At 40.8% G+C, this 20,493-nt stretch overlaps 1 protein-coding gene across 2 annotated transcripts in view; it reads left to right on the forward strand.

Moving 5' to 3' along the window:
* The first annotated feature begins 390 nt into the window (after positions 1-390).
* The window catches only part of PDE4DIP (phosphodiesterase 4D interacting protein), a 245,515-nt gene continuing 225,412 nt past the window's right edge, over positions 391-20,493 (forward strand). For both annotated transcript variants that reach the window (XM_060201987.1, XM_060201988.1), the window contains exon 1: positions 391-406. The gene's annotated coding sequence lies outside the window, so the exon portion shown is untranslated. The remainder of the gene's footprint in view (positions 407-20,493) is intronic.

The following is a 20,493-nucleotide window of genomic DNA, read 5'->3' on the forward strand; positions in this document are numbered from 1 at the left end:
GGTGGGGGGTGTCTGAGCGAAAAGGACGGAGAGAATCTGGGCGGAGCAGGGTGCTGAGGCAGCCAAGGCTACACCTACCCAGAGGATGCGCCCTGGCAGAGCCTGGAGGCGGTAGGAAAACCTAACGGGGACATAGCTACAACGTGGTGGCTGGAGCCAGGAAATCGACGGAGAGGACCAAGAGCAGACCCTGCAGTGGCCGCGGCTGCGGCTGCGACTGCGACTGCGTCTGCTGCTGCCGTGCGCCCCGCCGGACGCACCACGCGCCCTGCAGGTGCGGGGACTGGAACGCAGCGCTCTCGCGGCCGCCTCCGGGTGGGGATCGCCGGCGCCCTCAGGCTGCCGGGAGCTGGGCAGCCACGGCGGAGGAGGAAGAAGCAGCGGCGGCGGCTGTACCCTGGGTGAGGTAAGCGCACCGCCGGAGCCCAGAGCGTGCGGTTGGGTGGGGGCGCGGCGCGGTGAGCTGGAGAATCGCGCCCGCACCGAGATCCTGGGGTTGCAGACGCGGGCGCCTGGAGAGCGTAGACGCCCAGCCCTACTAGCATGGAGAAGGTTGGTGGACAGCGAGGTGATGGGGCGCAGGCGGTGGGGAGTCACCTGTGAATAAGGGCCTGACTCTGAATGGCACAGTTTAGTTGGTTTGGGAAACCTACTCTCTGATCCCAGGTCTCTTGCTTTGTTGGTGGAAAAGAGCTGAAGGCCATGCCTTCACTTGAAGGCTGAGTCCAATGAAAAGTAAACACAGGATTCTGTAGGTCAGGCCAGGGGAAGCATTGGCATAGCAAAAGAAGATCAAGGAGCAGGTTCTGTGCAAGGGTGTATGCACATTTAAAAGGGTTCCTTCTCCTATATCCTCATATATCTTAGATCATGACAGTAGGTGGGGGTTGTTGATGATTCTTGTTGCCTAGCCTAAGTCTCTTGCCTGGCAGAACTGGACCCCCTGCCTGATGGCTGAAGGGCCCTGTAGAACCAGATCCATGGAAACGCAGCCCCTCCCATTGCTCTGTTTGGAAGAATAGGAAAATTAAAGTCCAAATTTTCATCTATAGGCAGCTGAATGAAAATCTGTTATGCATACAGTGTGTGTGTGGTTTTTTTTTAATAAGAATTTTGTTGCAGCACATCTGGCTTATTATTTTTATAGGAATCCAGGGTTCAGGAAGATAGGATTTAGTCTCTAAGCTGTCATGAATTAACTAGTATCCAAAAGAAGTGACTTGATTCTCTCTAAATCTCTTTTTCATTTGCATAAATCAGGACTTGGATCTTTTGAATATTATGGTAGGAATAACTATTAACAGGGTCTGTATTCTGTTCAAGACTCAGCTTTATATATGAACCAGTCTAATCACAGACTTAATTGTTTTTATTCATCACACTGTCTACTGTTTTACATTCTGTTAATAGTGCTTATAGGATTCCCATTTCAGTGAAGGCCATAGTAAACTTTAGCCTGTAAGATGAAGTAAGATGTGTTAGTAAGTTGCAGCCTTAAGAAGGAATGGACCAAGAAATATCCATCATTTAATTTTTCATAAAGTGAAATTTTAACTCCAAAATATTTACTAAAATGTGCATCTATGAAATATTGAGTATTTCTCATGGCTAGTTTGGAATTTTTTTTTCAAGCCTGATACAACAACAGCAAATTTCTATTTTTAAAAAATATTTATTTTCACATGAAAGAGAGATCAGAGCTTAGCTCTGGCTTACCACAGTGGTCCCAGAAATGGAACCTGTGAATTCTGGGGTATTTGCACACACAGGAAATGAGCTTTGTGACCAACAAGATAGCAAGGTTAGGTGGGGTGGGCAGCACATTTTAGCAGAGGGATACACACAAATGTAAGGGCTTGGGAAAAAGCCTTCTTGAAGTGATAAATCTTAGTCATGGGATTTAATTCAGAGATGTTCCTCTTTCAGGTATATAGTTCTTTAGAAAAGGGATTAAATGAGTTGGCAGTTTATGGCAACATGCCTCAATGTTCATTTTTGAAGTCAAGCTGATTGAACATTCTAGGTGCATAGAAGACTATTATTGGGGAGAATTATTTCACAGAAAATCTAGTGCTAAAATATTTTTAAAAAGTAAAGCATATGCCGATAGTTCTACTCCTAGATATTTACCCAAACTTATTTGTAACAGCCAAAACACTGTAAATAAAAGCTATTGAATTAATAACCATGCACATTTTAGTGAATATTTGGGGTATTTCTTGGTCCATTCCTTCTTAAGGCTGCAACTTACTAATATTTCTTACTTCATCCTGAAGGCTACAGCTTATTATGGCCTTCACTGAAATGGGAATCCTACAAACATTATTAACAGAATGTCTTTGTTCTTAAAATAGGTTGGAGAAATAGCTCACTTGGATAGAGTGCTGTGCTGGCATGTATGTACCCAGGTTCAAACCCAGCCCCCACCACATCAAAGGAAGTTTGAGTTGTGATCTATTTCACTTCTCTCCCTCTCCGATCTCCCTCTCACCCTGTCCCCTCTATTTCTAGCAAAAACTAGCTAAATAAAAATTCAATCACTGCCATTTTTTAATCCATCTGTTATTATTATTTTTCATTGATTTAATAAGATATGATTGACATGCAGTGAATGAACTGGGCAAATTTAAAGTGTACAAATGTGTTATCTCTATATCTGAGAAAAAATCATATCTCCATAATTCCACAGATTTTCCCTCTAGTCTTTAAAAAGACAAGAGTTATTTATTATGAGAAAGAAGGGGGGAGGGCAGAGCATTGTTCAGTTCTAGTATAAGTGTGAGGGATTGAGTCTGTGACTTCTAGGACCTCAGGCATATAATTTGGTGTTTTAATAGGCTGAGCTATCTCTCTAATCCCCTTCTGTCCATGTCTCATCCATTCGCATGTCTCTTCCTACCCCTCTAACACAGGTAACCTCCAGTTTTTTTGCTATTACACATTGGTTTGCATTTTCTAGAGCTTTATATATGAGTTCATAATCTGTGTGTTGTTTGGTGTATTTTTTCCCTGTTTCTTTCACTCAGAATAGTTAGAGATTTATTTGTATAGTTTGATATCAGTATTTCATTTTTTTCTAGTTCCTGAGTAGTAATCCATTGTATGGTTATTCAATAGCTTTTATTCACAGTGTTTTGGCTATTACAAATAAGTCTGGGTAAATATGGATGGTAGCACAGCGGGTTAAGCACAGGTGACGCAAAGCTCAAGGACCAGCTTAAGGATCCCTGTTCAGCCTGGGCTCCCTACCTGCAGGGGAGTCGCTTTACAAGTGGTGAAGCAGGTCTGCAGGTGTCTATCTTTCTCTCCCCTCTTCTGTCTTCCCCATCTCTCTCCATTTCTCTCTGTCCTATCCAACAACAATGAAATCAATAACAACAATACTAATAACTACAACAAGGGCAATGAAAGGGAATAAGTAAGTAAATAAATAAATATTTTAAAAAATATACAGGAGTAGAACAATCGGCATATGCCTTACTTTTTAAGGAATTGTCAGACTTTTTGTTAAGAGTGGCACTGTGGTGTCTCTCCTTCTATGTGTGTGTCTTTCTGTATCTGAAATTAAAAGGACAAAAAAGTTGATTTTAGGACTGGTGAAATCATACGTGCATGAAGGGCTATGGCATCACAATAATACTAATACTATATGGTATATATCGTGACCATGTGGGATTTATTCTAGGGATGTAATGATGGTTCAACATATGCAAATCTATTAACATAACACATTATATCAACAAAATGAAACATAAAAAATAATATGCCATATCAATAGGTGCAGAGAAAGTTTGACAAGATTCAATATGCATTTACTACTTAAAAAATCTCAACAAAATGGAATATGAGAAGCTCATTTCAATTTAGTGAAGCTCATATATGAAAACCCACAGACTCCTACTCCTACTCATAGCAAATGGCTATTGAGCAGTACAGTGGTGGTGTCTCCCTTTCTCTCCTTAACTCTCTCTGTCTTTCATCCTCTATCTAGAAAAAAAAAAAAAGAAAAGAACCTTGCAGAGTTGGAGGAATTATGCAGGTACAAAGCACCAGTGAGACTTTGGCAGAAACAAAAAGCCTTATTACATTTAGTTTTTTGTTTAAAATTTATTTATTTATTTTAGTGAGAGAGATGCATATATATATATATATATATATATATATATATAGAGAGAGAGAGAGAGAGAGAGAGACAGCACAGAGCACTGCTCAGCTCTGGCTTATGGTAGTGCTGGGGGCTAAACCTGGGACCTCAGAGCCTCAGGCGTAGAAGTTTTTTGCATTAACCATTATGCTGTCTCCCCACTTAGTCTTATAAAATTTTTAATCAGTTAATTTAATTGATTTTAAGTGACACAAACTCTAGAGATATAAAAGACATTATCTGAGATGAAAAAAGACTGATTTTTGTTTGTTTGTTAGTTTGTACTGCTCAGTACTATCAGATAGAGAGAGACAGAAACAGGCACATGGAGAGAAAGATACCATGGATCTGAAGCTTCCTCCAGTGTGGTGTGAGTCAAGATTTTGAGCACTATTCAGATGAGCTATCTTGCCAGTCCACAGATAGCAAGATTTAAAAAAAAAAATTAAGTTTATTAACACAAAAGAGCATAGAACCAGAAAGCATCACTCTGGGACACGCCGTGTTGGAGACATAATGCTTCTATGTCCACAGCTCTAGGCAGCAAAAGTTTATAAAAGACAAATGTTGGGAAGAATGTAGAGAAATGAGAGCCTGTACACATCATTAGTGCTAAGCACTTATACTTTTGCTATTGAGTCCCTCTGTTGTATTTTTAGTTCAGAAGTCATTCTGTTCTGATATTCTCATACCTTCTCTGTTCTTGTTGAAATTTTCATTCATTGATCTCGTTTTAGTGAGTATCATTAGAATTTTTTGCTTGGAAAGCTTTGTCAGGAAGCTTAGATAGCCCTAGAACTTGAGGGTGTTTATTTTGCTGTGTAGAAGCTTTTTAGTTTCATGTGATCCTACTTACCTATTTATTTTACCAGAGAACTGTTTAGCTTTGGCTTATGGTGGTGCCTCAGGCATGAAAGCCGTGCTGCATAACCAGTATGCTATCTCCCTAGTCCTGAGCCTATTTATTCTTGCTTTTGTTTTTCTTGCCATTGGGATTGAGTCATGGTTCAAAAGTCATTGAGAAACTGTTACTCAAGGTTCAGAGTAGAAAAAAGTGAGGGTTTGAATTTGGGAAATAGTGTTAGGGATGATGAAGTATTAGCAGATTTGAGAATTTCTGAGGTGTAATTGATGGGATTTGTTAATACATGAAGTGAGGAAGAAGGAGGGAAGAAGTCATATCTAGGGTTCCTTGCCTGTATGATTCTACTACTCTTGGCAGACTATATATATATATAGACTATATATATATATATATATGAGGGAGAGGGAGAGAGAAGAGAGAAACAGAGGGATAGGTGCCAAAGAACCACTTTATGAACCCTGAAGCTTCCCTTGGTGTCTTGGTACTTTTTTTTTTTATTATTTATTTTCCCTTTTGTTGTCCTTGTTGTTTTATTGTTGTAGTTATTATTGTTGTTGATGTTGTGGTTGTTATTATTATTGTTGTTGGATAGGACAGAGAGAAATGGAGAGAGGAGGGGAAGACAGAGACGGGGAGAGAAAGATAGACACTTGCAGACTTGCTTCACTGTCTGTGAAGCAACTTCCCTGCAGGTGGGGAGCCAGGGGGCTTGAACTGAAATCTTTACTCCGGTCCTTGTGCTTCGTGCCACGTGCACTTAACCAGCTGTGCTACTGCCTGACCTATTAGTACTTCTGTGTGACTCTGGGTTCAGCTTAGGGCCTTGCACATGATAAAGTCAGTCTCCACCAGGTGAACGATCTCCCAGCCCCAAATCTTTAATTCTTTTCCCTAATGAATGAATGTTGGCTTGGATATTCGGGGTGATAACATGCTGCCTTGCAGAGATTGACAATAAGATCAATAATAATAATTCTACAACAATAATAGTTTTAATAATAATACTAAATAAAATAATAATAATTTCTACAATGAGTAGAAAACAACTGAGACAGAGACAACTACATTGTTGTAGTATCTGTATTAAGCTGTGTTTGAAAGATCTGGTCGAGTTTTTTGTCTGTCTGTCTATTGTTTTGCTTAACCCCAGAAACCACTCACAATGGTAATGATGATATTTAGGTGGTGGGATAAAGGAATGTCTGTCTCTTACATGTTAATATAATTTTTTTTTTCCACAGAAGGATGCATATGCTGCCCAAATGGTGGCAGTGTTCATGGTGGGAGATCAGTAAGAGGCTGGAGGTTTTTGCCTAAGAATGTCTCCTTTTCAAAGCACCTACTTTCAGTCTTACATGCCAGAGTAGTTTCATGTGCCCAGGGTATTCACACTTGGCCCAAGAAGGGTTCCAAAGAAAATTCTGCATTGTTATTTTTAGATTTGCACTGGCATCCATGGCAGTATTGCTATTGGTATCATTATTGTATGCCCACTTTGCATTCCTAGTACTATTTACTGAGGACTTGCTACATATCAGGTTATGTTCTAAGTGATCCATGGCCAGAACCTTATTTAATCCTCACTGTAATTCTGTCAGAATGATATTATAACTATTCTCATTTCTGTACAGACAGGTTAAATAACTTAACAATTATGAAGTGGTAGAGGTGGTACCTAATTGGCAGCTGCTAAATTTCTGTTTTGTATGCATTGCAGTAATTTTCTTTGTCTATTGAAAATGCTTTAAATTTATTTCTTTCAGTGACCCTAGATTTATTTTTTCTTAAAACAAAGAAGAAATAGAGAGAATGAGAAAGGAAAACTATCGAAAAAAAGTCCTTGACAGAATTTGGAGGAAAATTATTCGGTCTCCAAATTAACATAAAATTATGACATATCATCTGTTTTTTTTTTTCCCTCCAGGGTTATTGCTGGGCACGGTGCCTGCACCATGAATCCACCGCTCCTGGAGGCCATTGTTTCCCCCTTTTTGTTGCCCTTGTTGTTGTAGCCTCGTTGTGGTTATTTTTATTGTCATTGTTGATGTTGTTCGTTGTTGGACAGGACAGAGAGAAATGGAGAGAGGAGGGGAAGACAGTGAGGGGGAGAGAAAGATAGATACCTGTAGACCTGCTCCACCGCCTGTAAAGCGACTCCCCTGCAAGTGGGGAGCCGGGGGCTCGAACCGGGATCCTTACGCCGGTCCCTGCGCTTGGCGCCACATGCGCTTAAGCCACTGCGCCACCGCCCGACCCCCAAAATGAAACATCATCTGTTTTAAAAGAGTAAGATGAACTGTTGACATCAGGCCTTGAGAATATTTGCTTTCTAATTCATATGGCAAAATGCTCAGAGATCAGCTAAGAAAAGCGAATGACCTGTTTAAAACAAAAGGAAGTATACCTAAATATGACCAAAAAAAAGGCATTAGAGAGTTCCATATTTAGGTTAATAGAAATGGGTGAGTTGCACATTTCAAAGGAGAATCTAGGACACTGTTCAAATAACGAAGACTTAAAGCAAGCTGGGCTCACTGCCCAGAACTCTAGGCCTGAGCATTCACAAAATTGGAGGCCTTTTGTTCACCTGCATCTTATCACACAATGCTGATTCCGAGCAAGTGGATCCAACAGAAGAAATGTTAACAGCAGCAAGTGAACGTAGTGTACACAGTACACGAAGTGTACATTCTGTCTCCACAATACTCTATAACATCTTTTTGCCTCATAGTAATGCAAATCTTGATTCTGAAATCACCCACTGAATATTACAACTGAAACCTACAGGTTAATTTTAATCTCAGCTAGAAAGATTTTCATGTCTTCTTTAGGGAAAAAATATAACAGTAATTAGAGAGCTTTATGGATAGAGAATGTATGGATAGTATATGCACCAGTGCTACTTATCACTCCTTTAGTTTCTTGGTGTGTAGCTTTAAACAAGTGTCTGAATTCTTTATCCCTCTTTACTGTCAGGAGAATAATAGTGCCATTATAAGTGGGAGACCATGATGTTGAACTTAGGGAATGCTGTAGCATCTATGTATCTATTATCTAGAGATACATAGAGAGGCATCCCAAAACTGAGTAACTGTGATTGTTAATTTTGTGTCAGCTTGAGTGGATGATAGGGTGCTGAACATTACTTCTAGGTGACTCAGAGGCTATTTTTAGGTGAGATTAGAATTTGACATTGATAGACTGATTAAAACAAACTGCCCTCCACAATGTGGATGGGCATCATCCACTCTATTGAGGGTCTAAATAGAACAGAAAGACCGGGGGAGTCGGGCGCTAGTGCAGTGGGTTAAGTGCACATTGCACGAAGTGCAAGGACTAGAGTAAGGATGTGGGTTTGAGCCCCCGGCTCCCCACCTGCAGGAGAGTTGCTTCACAAGCGGGGAAGCAGGTCTGTAGGTGTCTATCTTTCTCTCCACCTCTCTGTCTTCCCCTCCTCTCTCCACTTCTCTGTCTTATCCAACAACGATGACAACAACAACAGCAATAATAATTACAACAATAAAAACCAACAAGGGCAACAAAAGGGAAAATAAATAATAAAAAAATAATAATAAATAGAACAGAAAGACCAAGGAAGGGGAGGGTCTATTTTTCTAACTGCTTGAGGTGAGACCTTGGTCTTCTGACCTTGGAGACTCAGACTCCGGAATCTTGGCTCTTCATTCTCAGAACTATACCATCAGCTTTCCTGAGTCTCCAGACAGCAGACAAAGGAATTACCTTTTATTCATTTATTTTAAACATTTTATTTATTATTTATTTATATATTTATTTTTCCCATTTTGTTGCCCTTGTGCTTGTTGTAAGTTGTTATTATTATCATTGCTGGTGTTATTGTTGTTGGATAGGACAGAGAGAAATGGAGAGAGGATGGGAAGACAGAGAGGAGGAGAGAAAGACAGACACCTGTAGACCTGCTTCACCACTTGTGAAGCGAACGCCTGCAGGTGGTGAGCTGGGGGCTTGAACTGGGATCCTTGCTCCAGCCCTTGAGCTTTGCACCATGTGAGCTTAACCCGCCACGCTGCCGCCTTGCTCCATTTTTTATTTTTATTATTGGACAGAGAAAGAGAGAAATTGGACAGAGAAAGGGAGAGGTAGAGAGAAAGGAAGAGACAGATACTTACAGCCCTGTTTCACCACTCGTGAAGCTTCCCCCCCTGCAGGTGGGAACCAGGGGCTTGAACCTGGGTCCTTGCAGACTGTAATGTGAGCACTTAGCCAGGTGTGCCACCGTCTGTTCTCAACAGAGGAATTTCTCATAATTCCATAATTGCATGAACCAATCCCTTGTAATAAATATCTCCCAGTACCAAGAGTGTAAATTCTTGGGATCACTGGGAGCCATCTTAGAGATTGCCCACTACTGTTAACATCCGTTATCTGAACTCTGGAAAAGCAAGGATTATTCCATCCCTTTCTTCTTGAATTAAGGCTAGTAAAAAATCAATCAAACAAACAAAAAGAGCAAGAGGGTGAAATTGGAGCTGTGGCTGAAGACTATGCCCAGCCATATAAGTCATCATAAAGATTTTCACTTATATCCTCAGAAGAGTAAAAGCCTCAGAGACTGTTTGCTCAGCCAGCTTTCCAAGCATTCTTCGAAGGCCTAGCTGGCAGTGATTGGCTCTGCCTGTATTTTTATATGCCTTGAGTATTAAGAGCATCAGTTTCTGGGCCGTCAGTGTATTCTGTTTGCAGCACAAGAAGTGCACAGGACAGGGAATTCTGCCTTAGATGGCCTATTGGGAGATCATCTTGTCTAAGTCGTTTACAGTGGTGGTCCTTAAGTCACTGTTCATTTAATAAAATTTGGCCCAGAGCAGATAGTATATATATTGCCTTTCGCAGGCACTGTAATGTGTCAGTACTTGCCACCAAATTAGTGTGAATTTCTAATTTAAATTACCTGAGTTGCTTTCAAACTGGTCAGAACTCAGTAGGACAGGGGTGGGAAACATATATAGACAGTTAAAATAGTAAAACAGAAACATTAGGGCTGCTGGGATAGCTCACTTTGGATAGTGTGCTGCTTTGCCATGTACGCAACCCAGGTTCAAGCCCAGCGCCCATCACATTGAAAGGAAACTTTGGTGCTATGATCTCTCTGACTCTGTTTCTCTCTCTATAAAATAAATAAATAAATAAATAAATAAATAAAGTAAAATTTATTTTTTAAAAAGGGCTGGGGAAATAGCACAATGATTATGCAAAAGACTTTCACTCCTGAAGCTCTGAGTTCCCAGATTCAATCCTCAGCATGACTGTCTCACCACCATGCTCACCAGAAGCTACAGCTGAGCAGTTTTCCAGCCTTTTTCTCTATTTTCCTGTCTGTATCTTTCTTAATAAAAATAAATAAATAAATATTTTTAAAAGGAAATATTAATGTTGTTATAAAAATATGGCCATGAATTTTACACAAATAAGATTCATAATTGATTTTCTTATTACTTTACTTCACTCTGGAAGTAAAAGTTAAAATTTTATAGTTTGAGAATATAATAGAATTTCAACATACAAAGCATATAAGGGGGGATTTTTTCCTATGAATTATATCTAGAATATTTACCTGTATTCTTAGTGTGTGCTCATATGTGAACCAATTTCTAAATGGCTTCCTCTCTCTCTCTTTCTCCACCCGGTTCGATCCCAGTTTGAGCCCCCAACTCCCCACCTTCAGGGGAGTCACTCTTTCTCCACCAAGCTCTTCTGGTGGCCACTTTTTCCTTTCCTTTTCATTCAATAGGACAGAGAGAAATTGGGAGGAGGGGAAGATTGAGAGGGAGAGAGATAGATGCGTTCAGATCTATTTCACTGCTTGTGAGGCGTCCCTACTGCAGGTGGGGAGTGGGGGCTCAAACTTGGGTCCTTGTTTGGATCCTTGTGCATAGTACTCTGTGCTGTAACCAAATACATCACAGCCAGCCTTATCCCACCCTGATATACTTTATTTGTATTACTGACATGTTAGTCTGATTGGATATTGTGGTAACCTACAGGCACAAGTTCAGAAATGTAAGAAAAAATGTTGAAGTCAATATTCAGCTGCTGGGTTTGGCAAAGTTGAAGTCAAATGGCAGGCTTTGGCTTAATGGCTATGCCAAGCATCTCCAATTTTTTAAAAAACTTATTTATTTATTGGGGAATTAATGTTTTACATTCAACAGTAAATACAATAGTTTGTACATGCATAACATTCCCCAGTTTCCCATTTAACAATACAACCCCCACTATGTCATTTATCATCCTTCATGGACCTGTATTCTCCCCACCCACCCATCCCAGAGTCTTTTACTTTGGTGCGATATGCCAGTTACATTTCAGGTTCTACTTGTGTTTTCGTTTCTGAAGTCACCATTTTTTACAGCTGAGTAGTATTCCATTGTGTATATATACCACAACTTGCTCAGCCACTCATCTGTTGTTGGACACCTGGGTTGCTTCCAGGTTTTGGCTATTACAAATTGTGCTACCAAGAACATATGTGTACACAGATCTTTTTGGATGGATGTGTTGGGTTCCTTAGGATATATCCCCAGGAGAGGAATTGAAGGATCATAGGGTAGGTCCATTTCTAGCCTTCTGAGAGTTCTCCAGACTGTTCTCCACAGAGGTTGGACCAATTGACATTCCCACCAGCAGTGTAGGAGGGTTCCTTTGACCCCACACCCTCTCCAGCATTTGTTGCTGTTACTTTTTCTGATGTATGACATTCTCACAGGAGTGAAGTGGTATCTCATTGTTGTCTTTATTTGCATTTCTCTGACAATCAGAGACTTGGAACATTTTTTCATGTGTTTCTCAGCCTTTTGGATCTCTTCTGTGGTGAATATTCTGTCCATGTCCTCCCCCCATTTTTGGATGGGGTTGTTTGTTGTCTTGTCTGGCAAGCTCTTTATATATGTTGGTTATTAAACTCTTATCTGAAAAGCATCTCCAAATTTTATAATCTTTTTTTGGTCTTCTGCTTTGACAAGAGATTTTTACCCCTCACCCATTGTGTTGCCAGGGAGTGAACCTAAGGCCTCATGCATGTATAATACCACAGAGTTGCATCCACAGCCCAAGTTTTATTTGTTATTTCCTAGAGAGGCACAAGGAGGGAGAGCAGAGAATCTCTTCACTATCCATAGTTTCTGCAGTAATGTTCATGGTGCTCTCATATGGTACCATCAGATTGAACCCAGCGCCTCATGCATGGTAAAGCATCCACTTTCCCTGCTGAGCCATCTCCCCCGCCCAGCAGAGGGCTGATAATTGCCAAGCTTCAACTTCAGTTCTTCAGTAACAGTAGTTTCTTTCTTTCATCCTTGCTTCAGTCAAACTCAAAGACTTTCATGTAATTGACCTCCCTTATGTCCCAGTTGCCCCTACCCCTCTTTTCTTTATCTCATCCTCCTAAGGCAATTTTACTCAGTCTGTCTGAGTCACAACAGAAACGAGGTGTCAAAGAGGACCAGAAGCAGGGCTTGATTCTTAAAAAGAAAGCCATAAGAAACTGAGTGAAGTCCCGCCTTCAGCTAAACTGGGTCCTGAGTTACATTTCAATAAGAAAAATCTGGAAGCAGCCTGGTCCTGAGTGAAGGAATTGTCAAAAACCAGGCAGATAAGCTGGTAAGAGGCAGTAAGCTCTCCAGACTGAGGTATATAGTTGTGACTCCCGTGTTCTGATCAGACAGGAAGTTTAATAGAAGGAATAAAAAGGCACAAGAGCCACAAGACTACAGAAACCTGGCCCTGTGAGGTAGATGGAGGTAGAGAGGCGAAGGTATAACCAGGGTGCCCTACCGCTAGCCCAGGAATACCATCTGAGGGAAAATGCACATGCTTGATGCTTCTAGATTGCCAATGAGTGTGGCTGGTCAGGTGCAAAAACAGTGGGAATATTATTAGTGTTGGTGAGAACCTGGAACATTTATGTCCCAGTGGGATTATTATTAATATCGGTGTGAACCTGCAGCATTGATGTCCTGCCAAAGGGCTAAACATTTACCTATGAGGCAATTGTCTAAGATATGTTCTGCCAGCAGGGGGGCATCTGTAACTGGTTTTCATTGAAACAGAGTTGGCAGTCAGCTGAGGTAAAGAACAAACACCTCATCTCAGACCCCTGCAAAAGAACAAACACCTCATCTCAGACCCCTGCAAGTGCCAACCCGACTTTGACCTAGAACGTTATGATTGGGCCCTCCTCAATCGCTATCGAACAGGCCATGGCCGGTGCGCCGCTATGTTCCATCGCTGGGGAGCCAGAGACGACCCGAACTGCCCCTGCGGCTACAGACAGACTATGACCCACATAGTCAACGACTGCCACCTCTCCAGATTCAAAGGAGGTCTCGAAACTTTACATCAGGCTCAACCTGACGCTGTTGACTGGCTACGAAAGAAGGGCAAACGCTAGAAGAAGAAGAAGAATTGTCACAGATTGGATTTAGTGCAAGGGGGTGGTCTGTCAGCTCTTAAGAAATACATGAACAGGGAGCTGGGCAGTAGTGCAGTGGGTTAAGTGCACGTGGTGCAAAGCACAAGGACCAGCGTAAGGATCCCGGTTCAACCCCCCCCCCCCTGCAAGGGGTTGCTTCATAAGAGGTGAAGCAGGTCTGCAGGTATCCTCTCTCAATTTCTCTCTGTCCTATCTGGCAACAATAACAGCAATGGAAACAATAACAACAAGGGCAACAAAAATGGGAAAAATGGCCTCCAAGAGCAGTGGATTCATAATGTGGGCACCGAGCCCCAGCAATAACCCTGGGGGCAAAAAAAAGAAGAAGGAAAGAAAGACAGAAAGGAAGGAAGGAAAGAAGGAAGGAAGGAAGGATGGAAGGAAGGCAGGAAGAAAGGTATACATTAACATAGGGAGTTGGGCGGTAGTGCAGCGGGTTAAGTGCACGTGGTGCAAAGCACAAGGACCTGCATAATGATCCCAGTTTGAGCCCCTGGCTCCCCACCTGCAGGGGAGTTGCTTCAGAAGCAGAGAAGCAGGTCTGTAGGTGTCTATCTTTCTCTCTCTCCCCCCCCGTCTTCCCCTCCTCTCTCCATTTCTCTCTGTCCTATCCAACAACAATGACATCAATAATGACAACAATAATAACTACGACAATAAAACAAGGGCAACAAAAGGGAATAAATAAAATAAAAAAGAAATATATGAACTTACAAAAAAAAGGAGAAGGAAGAGAAGAGGGCGGGGGAGAAGAGAGGAAGAGAAGAAAAAGAAGAAGAGGAGAAGGAGGTGGGAGAAGAGAGAAGAAGGAGAAGAAACCAAACTGGGGCAAGGTAGTGGTGCACCTGTTTAAGCACACATTGCAGTGTGCAAGGACTCTGGTTTGAGCCCCTGGTCCCCACCTATAGGGGGAAAGTTTTGTGAGTGGTGAAGCAGGGCTGCAGGTGTCTCTCTTTTTCTCTCCCTACCTCCCCCTACTCTCTTGATTTCTGGCTGTCTCTATCCAATAAATAAAGATAATAAAAAATTTTTTAGAAAAGAGAAAAAGGGAAAATTTGATGTAAAAAGTTACAGATCAATCACTGAAGAAGAGGGAGTCAGGTGGTAGTTCAGGGGGTTAAGCACACGTGGAGCAAGGTGCAAGGACTGGTGTAAGGATCCCGGTTTGAGCCCCCAGCTCCCCACCTGCAGGGGAGTCACTTCACAGGTGGTGAAGCAGGTCTGCAGGTGTCTATCTTTCTCTCTCCCTCTCTTGTCTTCCCCTCCTTTCTCCATTTTTCTCTGTCCTATCCAACAACATCAATAACAACAACAATAATAACTACAACAATAAAACAAGGGCAACAAAAGGGAATAAATAAATAAATAAATAAATAAAATATATAAAAAAATAAGAGGAAGAAGAAGAGGAAGAAGAAACCAAACTTTCAAACTATCTGTGACTAAGACTGTGAGGACTATGGTGCTTACGGGTGTGGAGATAGTTCTTTGGTGGTGGATGCCTGTGAAACTATACACCAGTAATTTTATAATCTTGTAAACCATTCGTTTTAAGTTTTTTTTTTACATATTTATTTATTTTGGGTAGGGACAGAAACTGAAAGAGAAGAGAAAGGAAGGGGGCAGAGAGAAACACCTGTTATAATGTTTCATGGTGTGTGAAGCTTTCATGCTGCAGGGGGGGACCAGGAGTTTGAACCCAGGTCCCTGCACACGGTAATGTGTGTGCTCAATTAGATGTGCCACTGTCTGGACCCTGTAAACCATTTTAGTAATTTAAAATGGCGATTTAGTAATCGCCACCAGGTGAAAAGAAAAAAGCAGGCTTAGCAGCCTTAGTGCCTGCAAGAGAATCCTCTGCTTCTGGTGGCCATTCCCCACCCTCCCTTTTTTCCCTTTATTTTGAGAGAATTTGAGAGGGGAGATGGAGGGCCTGGGTGGTAGTGTACCTGGTTGAGTGCATGCGTTAGATTGAGGCTTACCCACTGACGGTGGGATCCAGGGGCTATAAACTGGATCTTTGTGAACTCAACCAAGAGTGCCACTGCCTAGGATACCTTTTCTTTTACAACTGTTAGTGGAATGTAGAATGCTACCAGAACTTAGAAAAATATTATGAAGATTGCTCAAATTCTAAAAAAGATTGTACATATGCTCCAGTAATTATCTGACTATAATTAAATAAAGTAAAATACACATGAAAAAGATGAGAGAGAGGGAGAGGCAGAGAGAAAGAATAGAGCAAAACTTAGCTCTGGCTTATGGTAGTGTCAGGGTTTGAATCTGGGACCTTTGGTCTGCAAAGCCTGCATGCTTGCACATTGAGCTATCCCCTCATGATGATGTTTTCTAATCAGATTGAATTCACTAAGGCCTGATAGAGGCTGTAGCACAGCTACTTTTCTTTCTAGAATTAACTGCAGTAATCCATGTGACATTAACATGCAAAGAAAGTGTGGCAGATTTGGTTTATAAATTGAGAGGACAGGTGGCTCAAAGTGAGAGTTGGCTGTGGGAGTTTTTATAAAAGGGCAGGTTTTTGTTTTTTGAAAATATACATCCTAGTATTATTAGCAGCAATACATGTAGACAATGTTCCTTTATCGCTGCCCACCGTTTCCCATTCCCAACCTATTCTACCATCCCACCAGCATCCTTATCCACAGAAACTTAACCCTTGTGCCTTGAAGCTATTTGGAAAGAAGCTTGGAAGAACTGGTCTTGACTCCTATAATTACTTTGCTTTGTGTCATCTTTTAAAATTTTTATTTATTTTTCATCAATTAATTTTTTTCCATTAGGTTTATTGCCAGAACTTTGCGCCTGCATGAGTCCACTCTTAGTGATGTCATGTCCCCCTCTTTCTATCTCTCACTTCCGTTCTTTTTGATAAACACAGAGGGAAACAGAAATGGAAAGAGAGAAGAGACAACAGAAGCACTGCTCTGCCACTCATAAAACTCCCGCCCCCTGCAAGTGGGGGCTGGGAACTTGAACTTGAGTCCTTGATCTTGGTAATGTGTTCCACCAAGTACACCACTGCCTGTTTTTTTTTTTTTACTGTCTTAAAGGTAACACTTCAGGTTTTTGATACCAAAAAGGTCCACCAAACAGTAATAGTGGGAATGTATGTTAAATTTTGACTATTAAAGAAAAGATTTATTTTTATTTATTACATATATATGAGAGTTTCACACAGAGACACACAGAGAGAGAGAGAGAGAGACTGACCGACCAGAATACCACTTTGGTACATGTGGTGCCAGGGATTGAACCTGAAACCTCAGCCATGCAAGTCTTTCTGGACAATGAAGGTGAACCTTCAAACACAGTGAAGCAAATATGGCAATCAGGATTGTACAAATTCAGGGTGAATCCTGTTGGTGTTTGAAAGTGCTAAGAAAAACCAACCCCCAATAATTTGGTTATAGTAATAATTAACTATTGCTATTTTTAAAAACATTTATTCATTTTCCCTTTTTGTTGCCCTTGTTTTATTGTTGTAGTTACTGATGTTGTAGTTACTGATTATTGTTGTTGTTACTGATGTCATCATTGTTGGATAGGACAGAGAAAAATGGAGAGAGGAGGGGAAGACAGAGAGGGGGAGAGAAAGATAGACACCTACAAACCTGCTTCACCGCTTGTGAAGCGATTCCCCTGCAGGTGGGGAGCCAGGGGATTGAACCGGGATCCTTACGCTGGTCCTTGTGCTTTGTGCCACCTGTGCTTAACCGCTGCGCTACCACCTGACTCCCCAACTATTACTATTTTAAACTCTTTCTAAGACTACAAGAAACCCTTCCCATTCTCTTTAAGATCTTTATATCTTCTAGTCCTGGAACCTCTGGGACTATGTCCATATTTCTTGATGTTTTTTTCTCCCTGATCCCTTACTGTCATACTGCCTCTGTTGACCTCGACTACAGAGGCAGTAATACTACAGATTGTCACCAGAGACACCAAGACTGAGATGACAACTTTCCAATTCCTCTAATTTGGTGAGATCTTTCCTAATAGATGGGCGGTGATAAACCAGGTTAAGCGCACACACAGTACAAAGTTCAGGGACCCACACCAAGATCCTGGTTCGAGCCTCCAGCTCCCCACCTTCGGGGGTGGGGGTGGGGTCGCTTCACAAGTGGTCTCTCTGTCTCCCTCTCTCAATTTCTTTCTGTCCTATCCAGTAGAAAGGAAAAACAAGTCTGTCAGGAGCAATGGAGTCATAGTGCCAGCACTTGGTGGCAAAAGAAAAAAAAAGGACAAATATATATAGATGATAGTTATATAAATAATAATCAACCCATATCTGCAACATTGGGAAAACTACTGTAGCTTCCAATGGAAGGAATGAGGATACAGAACTCTGGTGGTGGGAATGGTGCAGAATTATACCTGTTATCTTATAGTTTTGTAAATAAATATTAAATCACTAATACGATTAAAAAAATAATTATATTATTCCAGCATATATATCCTAATACATATTAGAAATATATTGTTATCATCAAAATTAAAAGATACAAATTTCAAAAAATATATAAATTAACACATTTACAAACTTTCTTCTAGGTTTCTCTACTTTTAACAGATGTTAACAACCTTAACTATTTGTGTAATGCTCATAAAGATAAAGGTTTCAAGTCTGGAGTAACAAAACAATTACTAATAATAGAGAACGCTAGCAAAGTTTTTAAAAAAGAAAAAAGAAAGAAAATATTGATACTTTGTCCATTATAGTATTTGCATTTATTGTTACTTTCTAAATGTTGCCATAGAATGTCATTTATTTTGGCCAGTGTTGGACACCCTTTTAGTTTTGTATAAGTGAGGGCCTCACTCCCCTTCCCTAAGGCCCCACCCAGTAGGTTCCTGCTCTGAAGATCTTTACAGTGGAATCAAAAGCTTGAACCACATGAGCTGATCCCTCTGCACCAGAATCTTCTGGTCTTTGTCCTCCTTGCCCCTTTCTCTATATCCTAATAACTCCTAAGGAAATATTTAGAGGATGCAGTCACTCTTTCTTTTTTTTTAATATTTATTTATTCCATTTTTTTTGCCCTTGTTTTATTGTTGTAGTTATTGTTGTTGTTATAGATGTAGTCATTGTTAGATAGGACAGGGAGAAATGGAGAGAGGAGGGGAAGACAGAGAGGGGGAGAGAAAGACAGACACCTGTAGACCTGCTTCACCGCCTGTGAAGCAACTCCCCTGCAGGTGGGGAGCCAGGGGCTCGAACCTGGACCCTTACACTGGTTCTTGCACTTTGCGCCATATGCGATTAACCCGCTGCCTGACTCCCGCAGTCATTTTTTCTATCAGAAACTCTTATTTAGTATTAACTAGTATTTTTTCACTTGTTAACATTGCAGACCTATACTTAAAATAGAGTATTTTATCTAATTATCTAATTAAAAGATTTAAAAAATTTATTTTAATGAAAGAGATACAAAGAAAAAGACCAGACCACTGTTCAGCTCTGGTTCTGGTGGTGTTGAGGACTGAACCTGGGAGCTCAGACCCTTAAGCAAATAACTCACTAAATGCAACTATAAATCTCCTCTGCTACTGCCCTCACAGACTAGAGCAGCAGGGGGGAGTCCCTGTGCTGACATGGGGTGTAGGGGCAAAGAACTGATCAGGAAACTCAAGAGATCTACAGCCCAGTGGCCTAGCAGTGGAGCTGTATAGTGGGAGCATTTCCATATTGTTCTCCTGATGAGAACATGGTGAATATTTGCTTCAGAACTCACAGACTATTAATGGGACTTGTTTAGAAACTCACAGGGCCCAGCAGTGATGCCCAGCATGGCAGAGAAGCTGAATAGAGCCTGGAGCTTTGGATTCTTGGGGTGTGAGAGTCTCTTTGCATAACCATTATGCTGTCTCTCCCCTACTGTGCTTTATCTCTTGGTCAGGGGTCAGTTATTAAGCTAAGAAGCTTACATTTTAAAAGCCCTCAGGCTCCCATAGCTTACAGGGAAGAAAAAAGAACAAAAGAGGTTTTAACAGCCTCTGTGCTCCAACTCAGGGGTTGAAATAATATTGAAACAACTGTTAATTTTCACAGCTGTGAAATCTTTAAGTACCTTACTTAAACACAAGTCAATCCAGGCAAGAGTGATCAGTAATTTGAAAAGTACTGAGAGAGGGACCTCATGACATACCATACAGAATGGTTAAACCAATAAGAAGAAATATTGGAGAATGAACCAGGACAAGAGTCCATCTAAAGACCCCAAAAGGTTGAAGCAAAAATAATGAGGTCAATTCCAAATACTAGTTAAGGAAATAGTCACAGGAGTGAGTAAAGAGTTTGAAAGAATTGTCATCAGAAATGCAGAAACAACAAATGAGACCGGAAGAAAACACTAATTATCCCAAGATTATTAGAAAGCTGAAAGCTGAAATAGCTGAGCTAAGAGCACAACTAGCTGAACAAGCTAAAACTATCCAACAACAAGCTAAAACAGGGTAATAAAATAGATGAACTACAGAAAACAGTAGAGGGGGAGAGACTAGAATAAATGAGGCTGAGGAGCTGGGTGGTGGTGCACCTAATTGAGCGCATCTGTTACAATGCACAAGGACCCAGGTTCAAGCTCCAAGTCTCCACCTGCAGAGGGAAAGCTTATAAATGGTGAAACTGTGCTGCAGGTTTCTCTCTCCCCCTTCTCTCTCAATTTTTGACAGTCTCTATCAAATAAATAAATAAAGATAATTAAAAAATTTAAAAAAAGAATAAATGAGGCTGAAAACAAAATTAGCAAGATGGAAGATGAATTAAAGACAACTAAAAAAGAAGTAAGAGATCTCAAAAAGAGATTAAGAGATACTGAAAACAACAACAGAGACATATGGGATGACTTCAAAAGAAATAATATTCTATTTACTGTTGAATGTAAAACATTAATTCCCCAATAAAAAATTTACAAAAAAGAAATAATATACACATTATTGGCTTACCAGAGGAAGAAAGAGAGGGAGAGGAAGAAATCATTCTTCAGGACATAA

The sequence above is a fragment of the Erinaceus europaeus genome, chromosome 11 (assembly GCF_950295315.1).
Source record: "Erinaceus europaeus chromosome 11, mEriEur2.1, whole genome shotgun sequence".
NCBI classification, from domain to species: Eukaryota; Metazoa; Chordata; class Mammalia; order Eulipotyphla; family Erinaceidae; genus Erinaceus; species Erinaceus europaeus.